This window comes from Bufo gargarizans, chromosome 9, assembly GCF_014858855.1.
Source record: "Bufo gargarizans isolate SCDJY-AF-19 chromosome 9, ASM1485885v1, whole genome shotgun sequence".
Classification (NCBI taxonomy): Eukaryota; Metazoa; Chordata; class Amphibia; order Anura; family Bufonidae; genus Bufo; species Bufo gargarizans.
In genome coordinates, this window is record NC_058088.1 from 175,479,227 (window position 1) to 175,498,210 (window position 18,984).

An 18,984-nucleotide genomic window follows, 5' to 3' on the forward strand; every position below is an offset into this window, starting at 1 on the left:
GCTTGTTGATTGGCTGCCCTGCAGCCTTTCAACAAGCTTTATTAAATGCCCGAACACCGAACTCGAACCCAAACTTTACCGGCAAAGTTTGGGTTCAGGTCCGGGTACCCAAAATCGAAAAATTCGGTATGGACCCAAACTTTACAGTTCGGGTTCGCTCAACACTATAGACTACTCATAGCCTTAGTCACTGCATGTGAAGAGAACGCCCCCTAGTGCCAGGAACATTGTCTTAGATTTTTTTGGTCTTGCTAGAAGAAAGATATATAGATATACCATAATTTAATAATCAACTCAAGGACATACTGGAGATTTACAAATCAAAGGGCACCAGAATTCTATCGTAATTTGTGCCAAAACTGGTGTATATGCTTTTGTGCCATCTATCTATCTATCTATCTATCTATCTATCTATTATCTATCTCATGTCTATCTATCTATCCTCAATCTATTATCTATCTCATGTCTATCTACCTTGTATCTATCTATCTATCTATCTATGTCTATCATCTATAATTTATCTATACATATAATAACTGTTTTAGGCACTTTTTTCACCTTGTCCAAAAAGGGGTGTGACTTACCTGTAGGGGAGTGGTCTACCAGAAAAGGGGTGTGGTTTCTGTTTCACCACTGTAAGCCAAAAATGTGCCAAAATTCTAAAAGATTCTGCCGTAATAATTGGAGTAGACTAAGGGCTGCATTAGACCAACAGATTATCTGACCAATATCTGTCCAATCAGACCAGTAGTTGGTGTGTACAACAAAAGATCTGTGTGTAAATGGTCATCTGACCAATGATTGGTTAGAAAATCTGCCCCATTCATTGCAATTCTATTAATCAGGCATCTGCTAATCCAGCAATTGCGGACAAGAATAGGACATGCTCTATTTTTTTCCGGAGCCGCAGACCGGAAGATCGGGGGAGCGCTCCGGAAATGCGGATGCGGACAGCACACTGTGTGCTCTCCGCATTCATTCCGTCCACATAGAGAATGACTGGCCACTTACTGGTAACTACAGGTCACTGCGCAGCTGCCCATAGACGAGCACTACTACACCTAAAAGACGCTCCTCGCAGCCGTAAATCAGAGAAGACGCCATCCGCTTGGGCCCGGGCCACTTACTGTTCACGGTAAGTCAATCAGATTCTGATTTACTCTTATGTAGTCCGGTAAGTTATTGGGGCGGCGTCTGTGAGGCGTCCAGGAGGCCCGAGTAATCCGCAGCGTCTGCTCTGTCCTTCTCTACAGCCTGGGCTTCGTGTCGTGTCATAGCTTTTCTGTATTTATTTATTCGCAGGATGCATCTGATCTGTGCATTACATTCTTCCTTTCTGTCTTTGATTTTGTTGGAATAGATTTCTTCCCATTTCAGACAAACTTCAAACTCTATGTGAGCAACGAGATGGAGAAAACCGCACGAGGCGTGGGCTGGACCCGGCAGGGCTGCCTCTGGAGAGCTCCGCTCTGCCCAGGTACGTTTTGTCCCCATTGACAATGAATGCGAACAAAACGGAAACTTATTTTTCCGGTATTGAAACCCTATGGCGGATCTCAAGACCGGAAAGTATTAACGATAGTGTAAACGTAGCCTTAGATACGTCGTGGCACTGCACACGTGGCCTCAAGAGAAATGGTAAGGGTTATAAACCCTGTACAGCAGCACCCGGTATCCATATACACCGTGCAGCCTCCTGTATGTCACTGTGTGGGGAGATGGATAGATAGATAGATAGATAGATAGATAGATAGATAGATAGATAGGAGATAGATAGATAGATAGATAGATAGATAGATAGATGATAGATAGGAGATAGATTGATAGATAATAGATAGATAGATGATTTGATTTGATTTGATTTGATTTGATAGATAGATAGATATGAGATAGATATGAGATAGATATTAGATAGATAGATAGATAGATAGATAGATGATAGATAGATAGATATGAGATAGATAGATAGATAGATAGATAGGAGATAGATAGATAGGAGATAGATAGATAGATAGATAGATAGATAGATAGGAGATAGATAGGAGATAGATAGATAATAGATCGATAGATAGATAGATATGAGATAGATAGATAGATAGATAGATAGATAATAGATAGCAATAGTCACTGCTTGAGGAAGGTTCCAGTGTGTGGACCGAAACGTTGCGTTGGTGAATTAAAGTCACATTCATTTTACTTTGTCTGGAGAGCCGTGGAATATTTTTGTTTTCTACCATTTTTAGATAGATAGATAGATATGAGAGAGAGAGATAGTTAGATAGATAATAGATAATAGATAGATAGATAGATCCTGAGCCAGTACAGCCTGCTCATTGAATCCGGGCGTCACCGACAGAGGTACATGCCCAGGGAGAGCAGACTGTGCCAGCAGTGCGACCAGGAGGCCGTGGAGGATGAGGCTCATTTCCTAAAATTTCCATTTTAATCAGCAGTGAGGGAGACTGACTTCAGGAGACTGACTGATCTCTGCACAGACTTCACCCCCATGGAGGAGGAAGAGAGACTCTCCATACTGCTGGGGGAAGAGGAGAACACAGCGGCCACAGCAGCACAATATATTACTGCCTGCCATAGACTGAGAGGAGCCTGATACCCCCACCCTGTATATGTCCCCATCCCCCAACCCTACCCAATCATTTCCCACTTGCTTCGGCAATGCTAAAATGTATTTAGTCCTCCCAATAAAGCTTATTTGATTTGATTTGATAGGAGATAGATAGATAATAGATAGATAGATAATAGATAGATAGAGATAGATAGATAGATAGATAGGAGATAGATAGATAATAGATAGGAGATAGATAGATAGATAATAGATAGATAGATAGATAGATAGATAGATAGGAGATAGATAGATAGGAGATAGATAGATAATAGATAGACCAGCTACAGACAAGGACACAGGTATGTGATCTATTATTATTGGATGTAATACAGGTGATGGTCCAGATGCTGAGTGATAGAAGGTAATATATATATACACAGCACAGAGCAGATGCCCCCCCCCCCCCCCCCCCGGTGCCCTCATTAATGCCCCCCAACCTCCCAGTGGATGCGCTCAGGTAACTTCATATCCACCTGAAATTAAAGGGCTCCTAATAAATGAAAGTGATTGCTTTTCCGTGGCCTCAGCGTTACCTCCCGCGGCCATGCTGGGTCCTGTAGGACGCCACCTTTTATCATATAACAAAAAGCATTTCACCATAAATACCAGTGAGTTCCAGCCGTGAGTGCACTCTTCTGCCAATAATCCCAGTTATATCTGTGTCTGGGAAAGCTGGGTACCTGGGGGCTGCTGCCTTTAGAATTCAGTCATCCATGATGAGTCTGGCTGGTTGACATCCACTAGGCCCCTATAATGTTGGCTGCATTAGGTGTCACCCAGCTTTCCCAGGAACTGATACAACAGCCATAAATCATATCACCATTCAGTCCTTAGACTTCTATCTGTTCCTAGGAAAGCTGAGTGATTACCAATAGGACCTGCGATGCGACACCACTTGTCTAGGACATTGGGAATTCATAGCAATTTATGAGTCTGGCAAAGCTGGGTGACGCCCCCCTACAATGGTGGCTATATTACCTGTCACCCAACTTTCCCAGGAACAGATACACCCAGAAAACTGCCTAAAGAGCAGCCATGTGAGGTTTAGTAACTACGTACATTCCCTATGTCATAACCACCCTGAAGCAAGCATTCCTACGTTTTCCATCCCTCTGCTATTCCTACTAGAAGTTTATGAATCAATCGGCATCTGGGTGTTACCAGTTTGGCACCAACCAATCAGACTGGCAGGAACACTCATCACCCACATAGCAATGTATTCCTCAACTTCTAGTAGGAATAATAGAGGGATGACACAATGTACAGCTATAAGAATAGACGTTACATCAGGAGAGGGGACAGGTCCCTTTTAATAGAAATTTGAGCGCTTTGATACATTGATGGGGCTCTTTTTATAAATGCCCCCCCCCCCCCCCCCCCTTCCATGGCATTGATATTCATGCACAGTCTTGTTGCAGTGATAGGGATGGCACTGATAGAGCGTCAAATCTTCCCAGCTTTATTTATAATAGACAATGATATTAGGTACAATGCGACTCTATTACACCTACACAAATCAGCATGCACGGATGCCCACACATCAGTGGGCACATGAGGAACCATAGAAGGACTGGCACCAGTCAGCTCATTTTCATAATGATCTAGTATCATTAGATATCTGCATCATCAGGTATCACCCACATACGAGGAGGTCGTCCGACACCACATAGAAGGGTATTAAAAAAAAAAGGCTGCATGAAAGGTTGAGGGCCATGGTACAGCAATTTTTATATTCCGTATGTGTGCCAGTCTCTTGTCCAGTGGGCATGACAAATCAATACCAGCATTTTCAGGGGTTTTCTATTACTGCTTAGGTTTTGATTCACCCTGGTTTGCTGAGTATAAAGTGGCTTGTTGGTGCCTCACCTGGCAGCCAGCACCCTGGCACATGCCCTCTTTGCCCCCTTCCAAACAGCTATGCCCCCGCGTTACTTTATACCTTTTGAGAATACAGCTATACTAGGGTGGATGAGAAAAAGAGGATGCCAACGGAAATGATAGGGCACAGCGTGACCAAATATCGGGTGCATAGATTCTGGTGGAATAAAAAAAAAAATAGGGTGCCAATGGGAATGATAAGGCATGGCATGTCCTAATGTATAAAAGTTGGCACAAAGATGCTGGTGGCATGAAAAAATAGGATGCCAAGGAGAATGACAGGGCGCGGAATGCACAAATGCATGCAAATTGGCACACTGATGCTGGTGGTATAAAAAAAACAGGATGCCGATGGGAATGATAGGAGATGGCATGCCATAACATATATAGGTTGGCACAAGGACGCTGGTGGTATAAAAATAGGGTGCAGATGGGAATGACGGGGCACTGCATGCCCCAATACATGCAAGTTGGCACACAGATGCTAGTGGTATAAATAGGGTGCCGATGGGGCACACTGTGCCCTAATATATGCAAGTTGGCACACAGATGCTAGTGGTATAAATAGGGTGCCGATGGGGCACACCGTGCCCTAATATATGCAGGTTGGCACACAGATGCTAGTGGTATAAATAGGGTGCCGATGGGGCACACCGTGCCCTAATATATGCAGGTTGGCACACAGATGCTAGTGGTATAAATAGAGTGCCGATGGGGCACACCGTGCCCTAATATATGCAGGTTGGCACACAGATGCTAGTGGTATAGAAAAAATAGGATAGGATGCCGATGGGGCACACTGTGCCCTAATATATGAAGGTTGGCACACAGGTGCCGGTGGTATAAAGAGGCACCCCGGCATCTTTAGCACGCCATGTTCACCCTGCCACGTCACACCCCCTCACACGAGGAAGGCACAAGAAAAAAAAAAGGTGATAAAGTGGTGCATGAAGGAACACACAGATGGCGCAGATGCCACAACCCAGCAATGCAGAGAGTTCCCACCGTTGCCACCTGTGCCCCTTCATACTGTTTACTATGACTTGTTAATTCCTGGAGAAGGTCATTCTGGGGTTAATCTCCCTCGAGGAGACCCGACGACAACCCCTTCAAGTCAGGGATTGACCCTGTCTGCCTCCTATGGCGGACGGGGTGTAGAGGAGATTTTAAAGTCATGGGCATCAGGTTGACATCCTCAAGTCCCAGCAGAAGAGGAGAGAATAATCCCACCCTGCCCATAAAAACCAGGCCTGAATCGGTGCAATAAGACATCTGCCCCCCCCTCTTCCATTCCTCCCCTCCCACCATCTTCCTAATGAAGTGCTGCTGAGATACCCCCCTGTCACTCCGTGCCGTCCGTCCAATCAGGACCAGGGACTCGCTGCCTTCTGTGTTGGAGCAGGATCCCTCCCCCTACCCTGCAGTTGAATAAAAAGGGGAGAAAAAAAAAAGCAAAAAAAAAAACACACAAAAAAACACATTGCAATGCAGCAATGGATCACCCGTGGTCCACCGAGCAGGTGTGAGGACCTCCATTCCCTGCACCCAACACTTGTGTGTGTCTTCCATCCTCATCTGCAGTGAACCAGTAGTGTGGCATCATACTCATCATCCCTGCATTGGGATGGGTGTTGTGTGACCTCCTCTCCATCCTTAATTGAGGGGACTGCAGGTACCACACTCTGCATAGGCTGCATCCCACTCCAATGACCCATCCATCTTCACCGCAAGGTCTCCTCATCATCTTCAAGTTCTTCTCTCCATTGCAGATGAAGTCCTAGCGCTTCATCTTCTCCCTCCCCCCCCCCCCCCTAAAAAAGATCAGCCTAGACCGGTGAAGAGCATACCTCTCCTGGGGAACCCTTGTACCCCCCTTCCCTTCCCCTCATTGCTCTATTCCTTGCCCCAACCTCCTCTTGAGATGCACCAGTATGACCCTTCAGAAGCCTCCTGGTGCCTTTCTCCAGCAGCAGATACATTGTAACAAGTGATGCCTTCAATGCTTCTTCCCCCCCTAAGGATCTGCAACAATGTATCCAAATAAAACATCATACAAATAAATAGAATGTCTCACCAGGCCATGATAGGAGGAGGAAGGGAAGGCAGGAATCCAGGGCAGGCTTTTCTTCTTCTTGGTTCTGGTTGTTTTTTTTGTTTTAGTTTTTTGTCTAAATCAAAGGAAGAAAATGAAAACGCTGGGAAATGATGTAAAATTGGTTCCAGCAGCTGATACTGGAGAACTACATGCCTCATGGATGGAGCCAGAACTCTGTGCTGTAGTCCATCTGCAGACTTCAGCATCCCAGGAGAGCAGAAAGGGAAGGGGATGGGAGGGGAGGTCCGAGGAGGTCTATTAAAATCCAAGCAAGAGGTCCGGGCCGGATAGACACCGTTCCAACCAGCCGGGGTGGGCGCCCGGGGTTAACGCTGGAGAGGGCAGCGAGGAGGGAATCTCTTGCTTTTGTACGACGAGGAAAAAGGAACGCTTTGTGTTTTGACCCCCCTCCCCCTATACGCTCTCATGGTATAATCCAAGCCCACTTCATTGGTGATGGCACTGTGTTATCACTGATTCTACCTGCAATCGCTGTTCTATGTTCTGCAAAGCTCAAGCTGATAGCGTTAGCCTCCACCCCCCCTCCTCCCCGGACTACTTCTCGCCCCCCCCCCCCCCCCATTTCCTTATAAAATAAGCAAAATAAATTAAAATTTAGAAGGGAACGGAGAACCAAAATTGAGAAATTGAAGGCATCAGCCTAGGGTTTCACCTACAGAGAGAAAGGCGGGGGGGCGACGGAGGCCTCCTTATCGTGAAAAATGAGACATCTTAGCGGAAGGTGACTTAGAAGGACAAATTAACCCTCTCATCCCCGGGAGAAATTTCAGGCAGAGCTCGGGCGTGAAAGAAGAACTCCCCCCCCCCCCCCTCCCCTCCCGCGAGGCCATGAGGACAACAGGGCAGTTTTACGGGAGACACAAAGATGTCATCTTGATGTCACGTCATGTCATTACCAGCGGCTACGTAACCTTGCCCAGGTCATCTCCTCCTCCTCCTACGCGACAAGGATTCCCTTCATTTCACAAATCCCCCAAAAATAAAAAATAAAATGTAAACAAATTTGTGTTTTTGACATTTTTGAATTATTGAATTTATTTATTTTTTGACCCGACGCCTAAAGGTGGACGAGGAGGGCGAAAGTCCACTGAGAAGAACCTAAGGCAATGCCCTTGAAGATGTCCTTCAAAAAAAATAAAAAATTAAAATGTTCAACTAAAAAAAAGCGTTGGATTCATTCATGAAGAGGAAAGCGGGACGGGTGGCGGGGGGCTCGATCACAGCAGGTTGTGCCCAGGACACGCGGAGACGTCCTTCATGTGGCGGTGCGGTGTCAGCGCCCTCATTTGCCTAACAATTGGAGTGCCTGAACGCCCGTTACGTGGAGCAGATGGCAGCAGCGTCACGGGGGGATGAATCTGCACCATGATGTCATACGCCTCTGTTCACACTCGGTTTTTCTACGTATGGGTTTATTTAATGGGGAGGGGGGGGTGATTAATTCTTGACTAATGACTAGCGGCTCGTTTCCATAGGAACAGGTCAAGAAAGATGAATTAACCGGACCTCCCCAGAAAAGTAGGTCCAACCTCTGGTACCCGAAGTCTCCGGAGCAATGGGCAGAATGAGACACTAATCACTCACCCCCGCCATGATTTTTGATGTATCTGTTTCTGGGAAAGCTGGGTAATAAGCAGTATGGTCAGCCTCACATCTCCTAAAGAGTAGCTGACGCATCCGAACCTTGGTGCTTAAAGGGTTACGCCACCATTAGATGTTATTTTAATATAATTCAGCATTAAAAAACTTGATACTTTTGTCATTTAGTTTCTGCTCCAAAAATGCACTTTACACCATTATAATGGCGCCCCCTGGTGTGTGTAGTAATGAGCGCGTGTATCTACTGAGGTAGTAACACATGCTCAGTTCCATCCTTCAGCTGTCTGCAGATATATCTACTGTGACAGTTACAGGGAGAGAGCTGTAGCAGAAAGGACACACACCCTGAGCTGTAATAGGGAGAGAGCTAAAGCAGAGAGGACACACCCCCTGAGCTGTGTTAGGGAGAGAGCTGTAGCAGAGAGGACACCCACCCTGAGCTGTGGTAGGGAGAGAGCTGCAGCAGAAAGGACACAACCCCTAAGCTTAGGAAGAGAACTGTAGTAGAATAGACACATCCCCTCTGCTGTGATATGGAGAGAACTGCAGCAGAAAAGACACACCCCCTGAGCTGTGATAGGGAGAGGGCTGCAGCAGAGAGGACACCCACCCTGAGCTGTGGTAGGGAGAGAGCTGCAGCAGAAAGGACACAACCCCTAAGCTTAGGAAGAGAACTGTAGTAGAAAAGACACATCCCCTCTGAGCTATGACAGGGAGAGAGCTGTAGCAGAAAGGACACACCCCTGAACTTTGATAGGGAGAGAGCTGTAGCAGAAAGGGAACATACCCAGAACGGTAATAGGAAGATAGCTGCAGCAGAAAGGACACATCCCCTGGGCTTTGGAAGGGAGAGCACTGTAGCAGAAAAGACACATCCCCAGAGCTTAGATAGGAAAATAACTGCAGCGGAAAGGACACAACCCTTAAGCTTTGATAGGGAGAGAGCTGCAACAGAAAAGACACCCCCCCCAAAAGCTGTAATAGCTCCCTAGATGCAGCAGAAGACACACCCCATGAGCTGTGATAGGGAGAAAGCTGCAGCAGAAAGGACACCCCCGAGCTTTGAAAGAGAGAGAGCTATAGCAGAAAGGACACACCACCTGAGCTTTGAAAGGGAGAGAGATATAGCAGAAAGGACACACCCCCCTGAGCTGTGATAAGGAGATAGCTGCAGCAGAAAGGACACACCTCCTGAGCTGTGATAAGGAGATAGCTGCAGCAGAAAGGACACATCCCCTGAGCTGTGATAGGGAGAGCGCTTGAGCAAAGAGGACACACTCATTGGGCTGTCATAGGGAGAGAGATGCAGCACAAAGGACACGCTCCATGAGCTTCCGGCCTGAAATAAATCTAGCAGAACAATTGGAGCAATGAATGGGGAGATCTCTGGATCCATGTGAGGTCCAGGGCTGGTTCTAGCTTTGTTACAAAGAGGTTGTCACGTACTGTGATGTCATTTTTCACACCAATCGTAGCTCAACCCTTTTTACAATGTCCCCTCTTCCACATAAGTCACCAGTACTGGGGGCCCTGTTACAGACTTGCACAGAAGCTTTGGGTTGGGCCCCGGTTGTCACCCAGCTTTCCACATGCCGGATCTGAATAGATTTACTGTGACTGATCTACCTGCACGGTGGAAAACCTGTGTGAGAGATGTAATGGAGCCATGCTGGTTGTCACCCAACTTTCCCAGATACAGATGAATGGAGTCTGGATCAGCGTATGGCTGGCACGTGTACATAAAGAAAGCTATTCTATTATGTTGGCCCAAAAAAAAACTGAAAAAAAGCAATTCTGGGGAACTTTTTGGTATGGTATACCCTTATCATAATAAAGTATGCCATAAATGTATGGTCGGGGTTGTTACGCTCCTTACCATACTGAATGTGTATTATTTTATGTTTTGGGACTTTTAGGTATTTTTTATATTGTATACAATGTGGATTTGTGTGTTTTTTTTACAGCTTTTTAACATAACATTTTTAATAAAATTTTTTCTAACCTCATCAATTTTTTTTTAGCTTTAATTTCTAACGGTAAAGTACTAACAGGACAAAAAATGTATATGCTAATTAGATGATCACGGGGCTGTCAGGATGACAGGAGGACACGTAGGAATGGCCAAGGTTGAGGGCTGCAGTATTCAGGGGTATAGCTTGAAGATCCTGGGCTCCGGTGCAAAGGGGTCTTTGTGTATGGAGGGGCTTCCTGACAACCTCCAATATCAAAGTGTGTATGGAGGGGCCTCCTGACAACCTCCAATATCCAGGGCCCTCTTTAATATTGATTGGACCCTGGGCAAGAATTTACTTGGGCCCCCTGGATCCCGCCTTCCCACACCCCAGCATGCAATCACGCCCTCCACCTCAACACACACACAAAAAAAAAATCCACATACCTCGTAGAGTAATAAACTTTAATAATGATGAGCGGCCACTGGAGGGGTTCCTTGGCAGTAATGTAAATACTGAATTTTTTTATGAAAAGGCAGTGTTTACGTTATAAAGCATGCAGAGACACCAGAACTACCACGTTTAGCTGTTGTGGTTCTGGTGACTATAGTGTCCCTTAATATAGAGGGGGGAAAAAAAGAATCTGCACAAAAGTGTCAACTTCTGACAGAAATATATAGTATTTTGCAGATTCCTTATTTTTTTACAATGTGCAGATAGTACTGTACTACTAACCCCTCCATCCGCTCCTACATACAGGGTACTACAGCACCACTTACCTCTTACATCCAGTGACGTCTCTTTGATGTAGATGTTCTCTTTCCTCATCTTCTCCCTTCAGACCAGACACCACTTTTCAGCCATTTCTCGTCTCTGCAGTTTGACAAACAAAATCTTAGTTTACTACTTTTCCATCATCCTCCCATCTTCTGGAAATATCATCCTACCGCCCCCCATACTGTGCCGCTGTGCTCGCCAATACTATACTGCAGAAACAGATAAACCCCCTGATGATACTAGTACCACACAGATAGTGCCCTTCAATAATTATTGGCATACAGTGCCCTAAAATAACTGCGCCCAGCAAATAGTGCCCCTGACACTAATAGTGTAAACATAAATTCCTCCAAAAATAATTGTGGTAAACTGATACTGTTGCCCCCAATTATTTGCCAGTAACAGGCGCCCCCATAGATGCCCACCAATCATGTGCCAGTAACAAGTGCCCCCATAGATGTCCCCTAATTATGTGCCAGTAACAGGGGCCCCCATAGATGTCCCCTAATTATGTGCCAGTAACAGGTGCCCCCATAGATGCCCACCAATCATGTGCCAGTAACAAGTGCCCCCATAGATGTCCCCTAATTATGTGCCAGTAACAGGTGCCCCATAGATGTCCCCTAATTATGTGCCAGTAACAGGTGCCCCCATAGATGTCCCCTAATTATGTGCCAGTAACAGGTGCCCCCATAGATGTCCCCCAATCATGTGCCAGTAACAAGTGCCCCCATAGATGTCCCCCAATCATGTGCCAGTAACAAGTGCCCCCATAGATGTCCCCTAATTATGTGCCAGTAACAGGTGCCCCCATAGATGTCCCCCAATCATGTGCCAGTAACAAGTGCCCCCATAGATGTCCCCCAATCATGTGCCAGTAACAAGTGCCCCCATAGATGTCCCCTAATTATGTGCCAGTAACAGGTGCCCCCATAGATGTCCCCCAATCATGTGCCAATAACAAGTGCCCCCATAGATGCCCCCAATCATGTGCCTATAACAAGTGCCCCCATAGATGTCCCCCAATCATGTGCCAGTAACAAGTGCCCCCATAGATGTCCCCTAATTATGTGCCAGTAACAGGTGCCCCCATAGATGTCCCCCAATCATGTGCCAATAACAAGTGCCCCCATAGATGCCCCCAATCATGTGCCAATAACAAGTGCCCCCATAGATGCCCACCAATCATGTGCCAGTAACAAGTACCCCCATAGATGCCCCCAATCATGTGCCAATAACAAGTGCCCCCCTAGATGCCCCCAATCATGTGCCAGTAACAAGTGTCCCCATAGATGCCCCCCAATCATGTGCCAGTAACAAGTGCCCCAATGGATGCCCCCCAATCATGTGCCAGTAACAAGTGCCCCCATAGATGCCCCCAATCATGTGCCAGTAACAAGTGCCCCCATGGATGCCCCCCAATCATGTGCCAGTAGCAAGTGCCCCCATAGATGCCCCCAATCATGTGCCAGTAACAAGTGCCCCCATAGATGCCCCCCAATCATGTGCCAGTAGCAAGTGCCCCATAGATGCCCCCAATCATGTGCCAGTAACAAGTGCCCCCATAGATGCCCCCCAATCATGTGCCAGTAACAAGTGCCCCATAGATGCCCCCCAATCATGTGCCAGTAACAAGTGCCCCCATAGATGCCCCCCAATCATGTGCCAGTAACAAATGCCCCCATAGATGCCCCCCAATCATGTGCCAGTAACAAGTGCCCCCATAGATGCTCCCCAATCATGTGCCAGTAACAGGTGCCCCCATAGATTCCAACCAATCATGTGCCAGTAGAAGTACCATATAAAAAAAATAAACACTTATACTTACCTCCATCAGGCTGGCAGCGATGCAATGCAGGCCTCTTCCAGCCTGTGTCCTGCGCTGTACAGCTCAGGCGGCGCAATGACGTCATCGCGCCGCCTACACCGGCCTCTGATAGGCTGCAGGCCTAGTGCCTGCAGCCTATCAGAGGAACGGGAAAGGGAGATGCCTCTCCTTCCCCTGCCGCAGCATAGCCATCTGTATCGCTGTCCTGAGGACGGTGATACAGATGACTATGGAGATGAGCGCTTCCACAATTGAAGCGCTCATCTCCCTGTGCCAAGCCGCCGCCCCCCACGTCACTAGTGGCCAGCGGGGCTCAAGGGGCAGCTGCCTTGGGGCCCCCAGGAGCAACTGGGCCCGGGGCAGCTGCCCCTTTTGCCCCATGTTAAAGACGGCCCTGCCAATATCAGATTGTGTATGGATGGCGCTTCCCGACAACCTCCAATATCAAAGTGTGTATGGATGGGCTTCCTGACAACCTCCAATATCAGATTGTGTATATAGGGCTTCCTGACAACCTCCAATATCAGATTGTGTATGGAAGGGCTTCCTGACAACCTCCAATATCAGATTGTGTATATAGGGCTTCCTGACAACCTCCAATATCAGATTGTGTATATAGGGCTTCCTGACAACCTCCAATATCAGATTGTGTATGGAAGGGCTTCCTGACAACCTCCAATATCAGATTGTGTATGGAAGGGCTTCCTGACAACCTCCAATATCAGATTGTGTATATAGGGCTTCCTGACAACCTCCAATATCAGATTGTGTATGGAAGGGCTTCCTGACAACCTCCAATATCAGATTGTGTATATAGGGCTTCCTGACAACCTCCAATAGCAAATGTCAGAAGATGACTTCAACAGGCACGATCCTTTTGAGTACAATCTAATGTCTATGGTGCAGCTCTTAATGGATATTGATACAGCGCATTGATTTTCTCTTCTTGGCCGCTGTGATCTTGGAGCAGGTCTGGATCAAAACTGAGATGTTCGGATGGAAGTATTCCAGGTCTGAGAATAATCAGCACAATGCCGGCTTCTCACATTGTTTCGTTCACTGTATTTTCCAAGGGATTTCATTAAGTTTTTCAAAAATTTTAAGACCAAAAAATCTAGATCTCTTCTTGTAATCTGGGGCTCTTGTGTGGAATGTCTCTAGATGACATCTGGATGAAAAGTTTTAATGCTGCTAGGAAAGTCTATCTGAGAAGATTTCTGTAGATAAAGCTATATTGTCAGCTGCTAGAGGGGGAAGGAGACTGATTCTGTCTAGAGTCTGCCCCTAGAGGCATACATTAGCAGCAGCACCAAAAAGAGGGGCAAGAAAGCAAAAAAATAAAACATTAAATTAAAAATATATCAAAGTGCTCCAAAACTTTAACCATATTGTGCTTAGGTAACACGATCCTACAGTGCTCAAAATATACCACCATACAGTATTCAAATAATACCGCCATACATTACTCAACTACACTGCCTGTCCCCCAAAAAAAGTCGCCACCTGGATTTAAAAATCCTGAATGATCGTGATCGGCGATCACTTAAATGTTTGGTGAAATCAAATCGAAGAAAGACAACAGTAGAACTCAGGGCTATGTTCAATAGTGAAAGTAAGAGCATTTCCACACGCACAATGCGAAGGGAACTCAAGGAATTGGGACTGAACAGCTGTGTAACCGTAAGAAAACCACTAATCAGTGAGGAAAACCAGAAAAAAGGCTTCAATTTGCTAGGGAGCATAAAGATTGGGCTCTGGAGCAACGGAAGAATGTGATGTGGTCTGATGAGTCCAGTTTTACCCTGTTCCAGAGTGATGGGCGCATCAGGGTAAGAAGAGAGGCAGGTGAAGTGATGCCCCCATCATGCCTAGTGCCTACTGTACCAGCCTGTGGGGGCAGTGCTATGATCTGGGGTTGCTGCAGTTGGTCAGGTCCAGGTTCAGCAACAGTATGTGCTCCAAGAATGAGGTCAGCGACCACCTGAACATACTGAATGAGGTCAGCGACCACCTGAACATACTGAGTGAACAGATTATTCCATCAATGGATTTTTTCTTCCCTGAGGGCACGGGCATATTCCAAGATGACAATGCCAGGATTCATCGGGCTCAAATTGTGAAAGAGCGGTTCAGGGAGCATGAGACATCATTGTCACACATGGATTGACCACCACAGAGTCCAGACCTTAACCCCATTGAGGATCTTTGGGATGTGCTGGGGAAGGCTTTGCGCAGCGGTCAGACTCCACCATCATCAATGCAAGATCTTGGTGAACAATGAATGCAACACTGGATGGAAATAAAGCTTGTGACATTGTAGAAGCTTCTCGAAACAATGCCACAGCGAATGCGTGCCGGAATCACAGCTAAAGACTATTTTGGTGGCAACTTTTTTTTTGGACAGGCAGTGTAATAACACATATTGCTCAAATAATACTAACATACAATAATATCCCAATACGGAGTATAGATAATAACGCCATACAGTGTTCAAATAATACCTCCATAGTGTTCAGGTAATACCAGCATACACTTCCCAAATAATACCGTCATACCGTGTCAGAGTAATGCCACCATACAGCATGCAAATAATCTTCGTAAGTAGGGTTGAGCGAATTGACTTCGGATAAAACATCCAAAGTCGATTTGCATAAAATTTCGGTCCAATACTTTTTTTTTACAGTAAAAATTAATTTATGAAGTTATTACGCGAAGTCACGCGAGTAGAGTTGAGCGGACACCTCGATGTTCTGGTTCGACGTCAATGGGGACCCGAACTTTTGAGCACTAAAATGGCTGTAAAAATGTCATGGAAAGGGCTAGAGGGCGTCACAATGTGGTTAAGAGCATGGCAAGTGCTCTGCAAACAAAAGTGGATAGGGAAATGACTTTAAATAACATAAAATACGTACAAATAAAAAATAATAATCGTGATCTAGGAGGACGAGGTCCATATGGAGAAGGAGGTTGAGGAGGCGGTGGAGGAGGAGGAGGTAGACTACACTGCTTTTTGGTTTTAAATTTATTTATATTTTTTTTAATTCGGGTACACCCCAAAACATTGGGAAATATAACCCTCCAGTCGTGCTAAACACATGTTCAGACAATACATCGGCTGCAGGTGCCAACTGTGGTCTTTCAGCAGGAGACTGGGTGGGAGACAATGTGAAGGAACTGGATCCACTGTCAGCAACCCAATCTAATACCGCCTGTACTTGTTCAGGCCTCACCATTCGTAGAGCCGCATTAGGCCCGACCAAATACCGCTGCAGGTTCTGTTGCCTACTCGCACCTGAGGAAGGGGTTTTACTTGTGCGTGTAGCTGGCACAGATCGACCACGTCCATGCAAAAGGAGCTCCACCAGCAGCACCACGACTGGGGCCACGTCCCTTATTTGACGCTCTCCTCATATTTCTCAAATTTAGGATCTTGCCCTAAATGGGTGTTTAATTAATAGTAGAATAGAACGACAGTATGTAAAGGGTGTATCTCACACGGCCTGAACCAGACTAGGCCTCAATAAAATATTTTTTTGCCCACAATGGCTGTATTTTAAATGCCTAATTCAAACCCCTGTATGTAGAGGGGGTATCTCAGAGGGCCTGAACCTCTGTAGGCCTGAATTCAATACTGGTGCCAAATGGCGGTATTTAAAATCTCTGAATGTAACCCAAATGTATTAAGGGTGTATCTCACAATGACATCTGCATCAAAGGCTGCCAACTAAATTTTTGAAGCCCAAACGACTGTTTGTTTAACCGCCTCTGGACCGCCTAACGCAGATTCGCGTTACGGAGGCGGCAACCCTGCGCAGAGTCACGCATATATGAGTCATCTCGTGCGAGCCGAGATTTCCTGTGATACATGGATCGGATCCGCAAAACACATATGGACGTCTGAATGGAGCCTTACAGGGGGGTGATCAATGACAGGGGGGTGATCACCCATATAGATTCCCTGATCACCCCCTGTCATTGATCACCCCCCTGTAAGGCTCCATTCAGACGTCCGTATGTGTTTTGCGGATCCGATCCATGTATCCGTGGATCCGTAAAAATCATACGGACGTCTGAATGGAGCCTTACAGGGGGGTGATCAATGACAGGGGGGTGATCAGGGAGTCTATATGGGTGCTCACCCCCTTGTCATTGATCACCCCCCTGTAAGGCTCCATTCAGACATTTTTTTGGCCCAAGTTAGCGGAAATAGGGAAAAAAAAATTTTTTTTCTTACAAAGTCTCATATTCCACTAACTTGTGTCAAAAAATTAAATCTCACATGAACTCACCATACCCCTCACGGAATCCAAATGCGTAAAAAATTTTAGACATTTATATTCCAGACTTCTTCTCACGCTTTAGGGCCCCTAAAATGCCAGGGCAGTATAAATACCCCACATGTGACCCCATTTCGGAAAGAAGACACCCCAAGGTATTCTGTGAGGGGCATATTGAGTCCATGAAAGATTAAAATTTTTGTCCCAAGTTAGCGAAAAGGGAGACTTTGTGAGAAAATAAAAATAAAAAACAATTTCCACTAACTTGTGCCAAAAAAAAAAAATTTCTATGAACTCGCCATGCCCCTCATTGAATACCTTGGGGTGTCTTCTTTCCAAAATGGGGTCACATGTGGGGTATTTATACTGCCCTGGCATTTTAGGGGCCCGAAAGCGTGAGAAGAAGTCTGGGATCCAAATGTCTAAAAATGCCCTCCTAAAAGGAATTTGGGCCGCTTTGCGCATCTAGGCTGCAAAAAAGTGTCACACATGTGGTATCGTCGTACTCAGGAGAAGTTGGGGAATGTGTTTTGGGGTGTCATTTTACATATACCCATGCTGGGTGAGAGAAATATCTTGGTCAAATGCCAACTTTGTATAAAAAAATGGGAAAAGTTGTCTTTTGCCAAGATATTTCTCTCACCCAGCATGTGTATATGTAAAATGACACCCCAAAACACATTCCCCAACTTCTCCTGAGTACGGCGATACCACATGTGTGACACTTTTTTGCCGCCTAGGTGGGCAAAGGGGCGCATATTCCAAAGAGCACCTTTCGGATTTCAGAGCTCATTTTTTACACATTTTGATTTCAAACTACTTACCACACATTAGGGCCCCTAGAATGCCAGGGCAGTATAACTACCCCACAAGTGACCCCATTTTGGAAAGAAGACACCCCAAGGTATTCCGTGAGGGGCATGGCGAGTTCCTAGAATTTTTTATTTTTTGTCACAAGTTAGCGGAAAATGATGATTTTTTTTTTCTTACAAAGTCTCATATTCCACTAACTTGTGACAAAAAATAAAAAATTCTAGGAACTGACCATGCCTCTCACGGAATACCTTGGGGTGTCTTCTTTCTGTCTTTTTGGGGTCACTTGTGGCGTAGTTATACTGCCCTGGCATTTTAGGGGCCCAAAAAGGGTAAGAGCCGTATATAGTGAGATATCGCAGTATAAGGATTTTAAGTAGCCCAAAAACGAAAAATGACTTTTGGGGGGTAACAGAAGCCCTTTAACAACTGAATTTGACAGCAGTATATAAGCTTGCAATTTCACACGTGCTGATGCTGCAAGGCCTGAAAATAGTGTTTTTTTGTCAAAAGAGTGTGTTTTTCAAACCCCAAAAAATTATGGGTGTATTTCTACCTTAAAGAGCACACTGACTAATGCAGATGTTGTAGATTGCCGAAAAAGTCTTTTTTTGCTAACAGAATATGAAAGTTGTATATATTAAACTTGAATTTAACACTTGCAGATCTGGAAAATACTGTTTTTGGGGAAAAAAAAGTGTGTTTTTCAAAACCTAGAAAATGATGGGTGTATTTCTAGCTTAAATTGCACACTGACTAATCCAGATGTTGTAGTTTGCCCCCAAAAAATAGTGATTTGCAATGTCCCAAAAGCTCAGATGCAGTGCTGGTGCACTGAGCTTGCATAAAATGGCCACCGCCGCCACCCACCTAACTAACAGAAGTCTAAAAGTTTGTATTTTTCGGTCAATGAGCTCAGGGCAGGGTAAAACGATAGTGCCCTGCACCCACACAACTATTTGTCTATAGATCGCTGAGTTAGATTCTCTCCTATGCTCTCCCTGAAATCACAAGTCCAGCCGCATCCTCTCCCTACACTACGTGCGGCGCAACGTGACCCAAGCTTATATAGAGGCTGGGTCACATGCTGCACTGGCCAATCACAGCCATGCCAATAG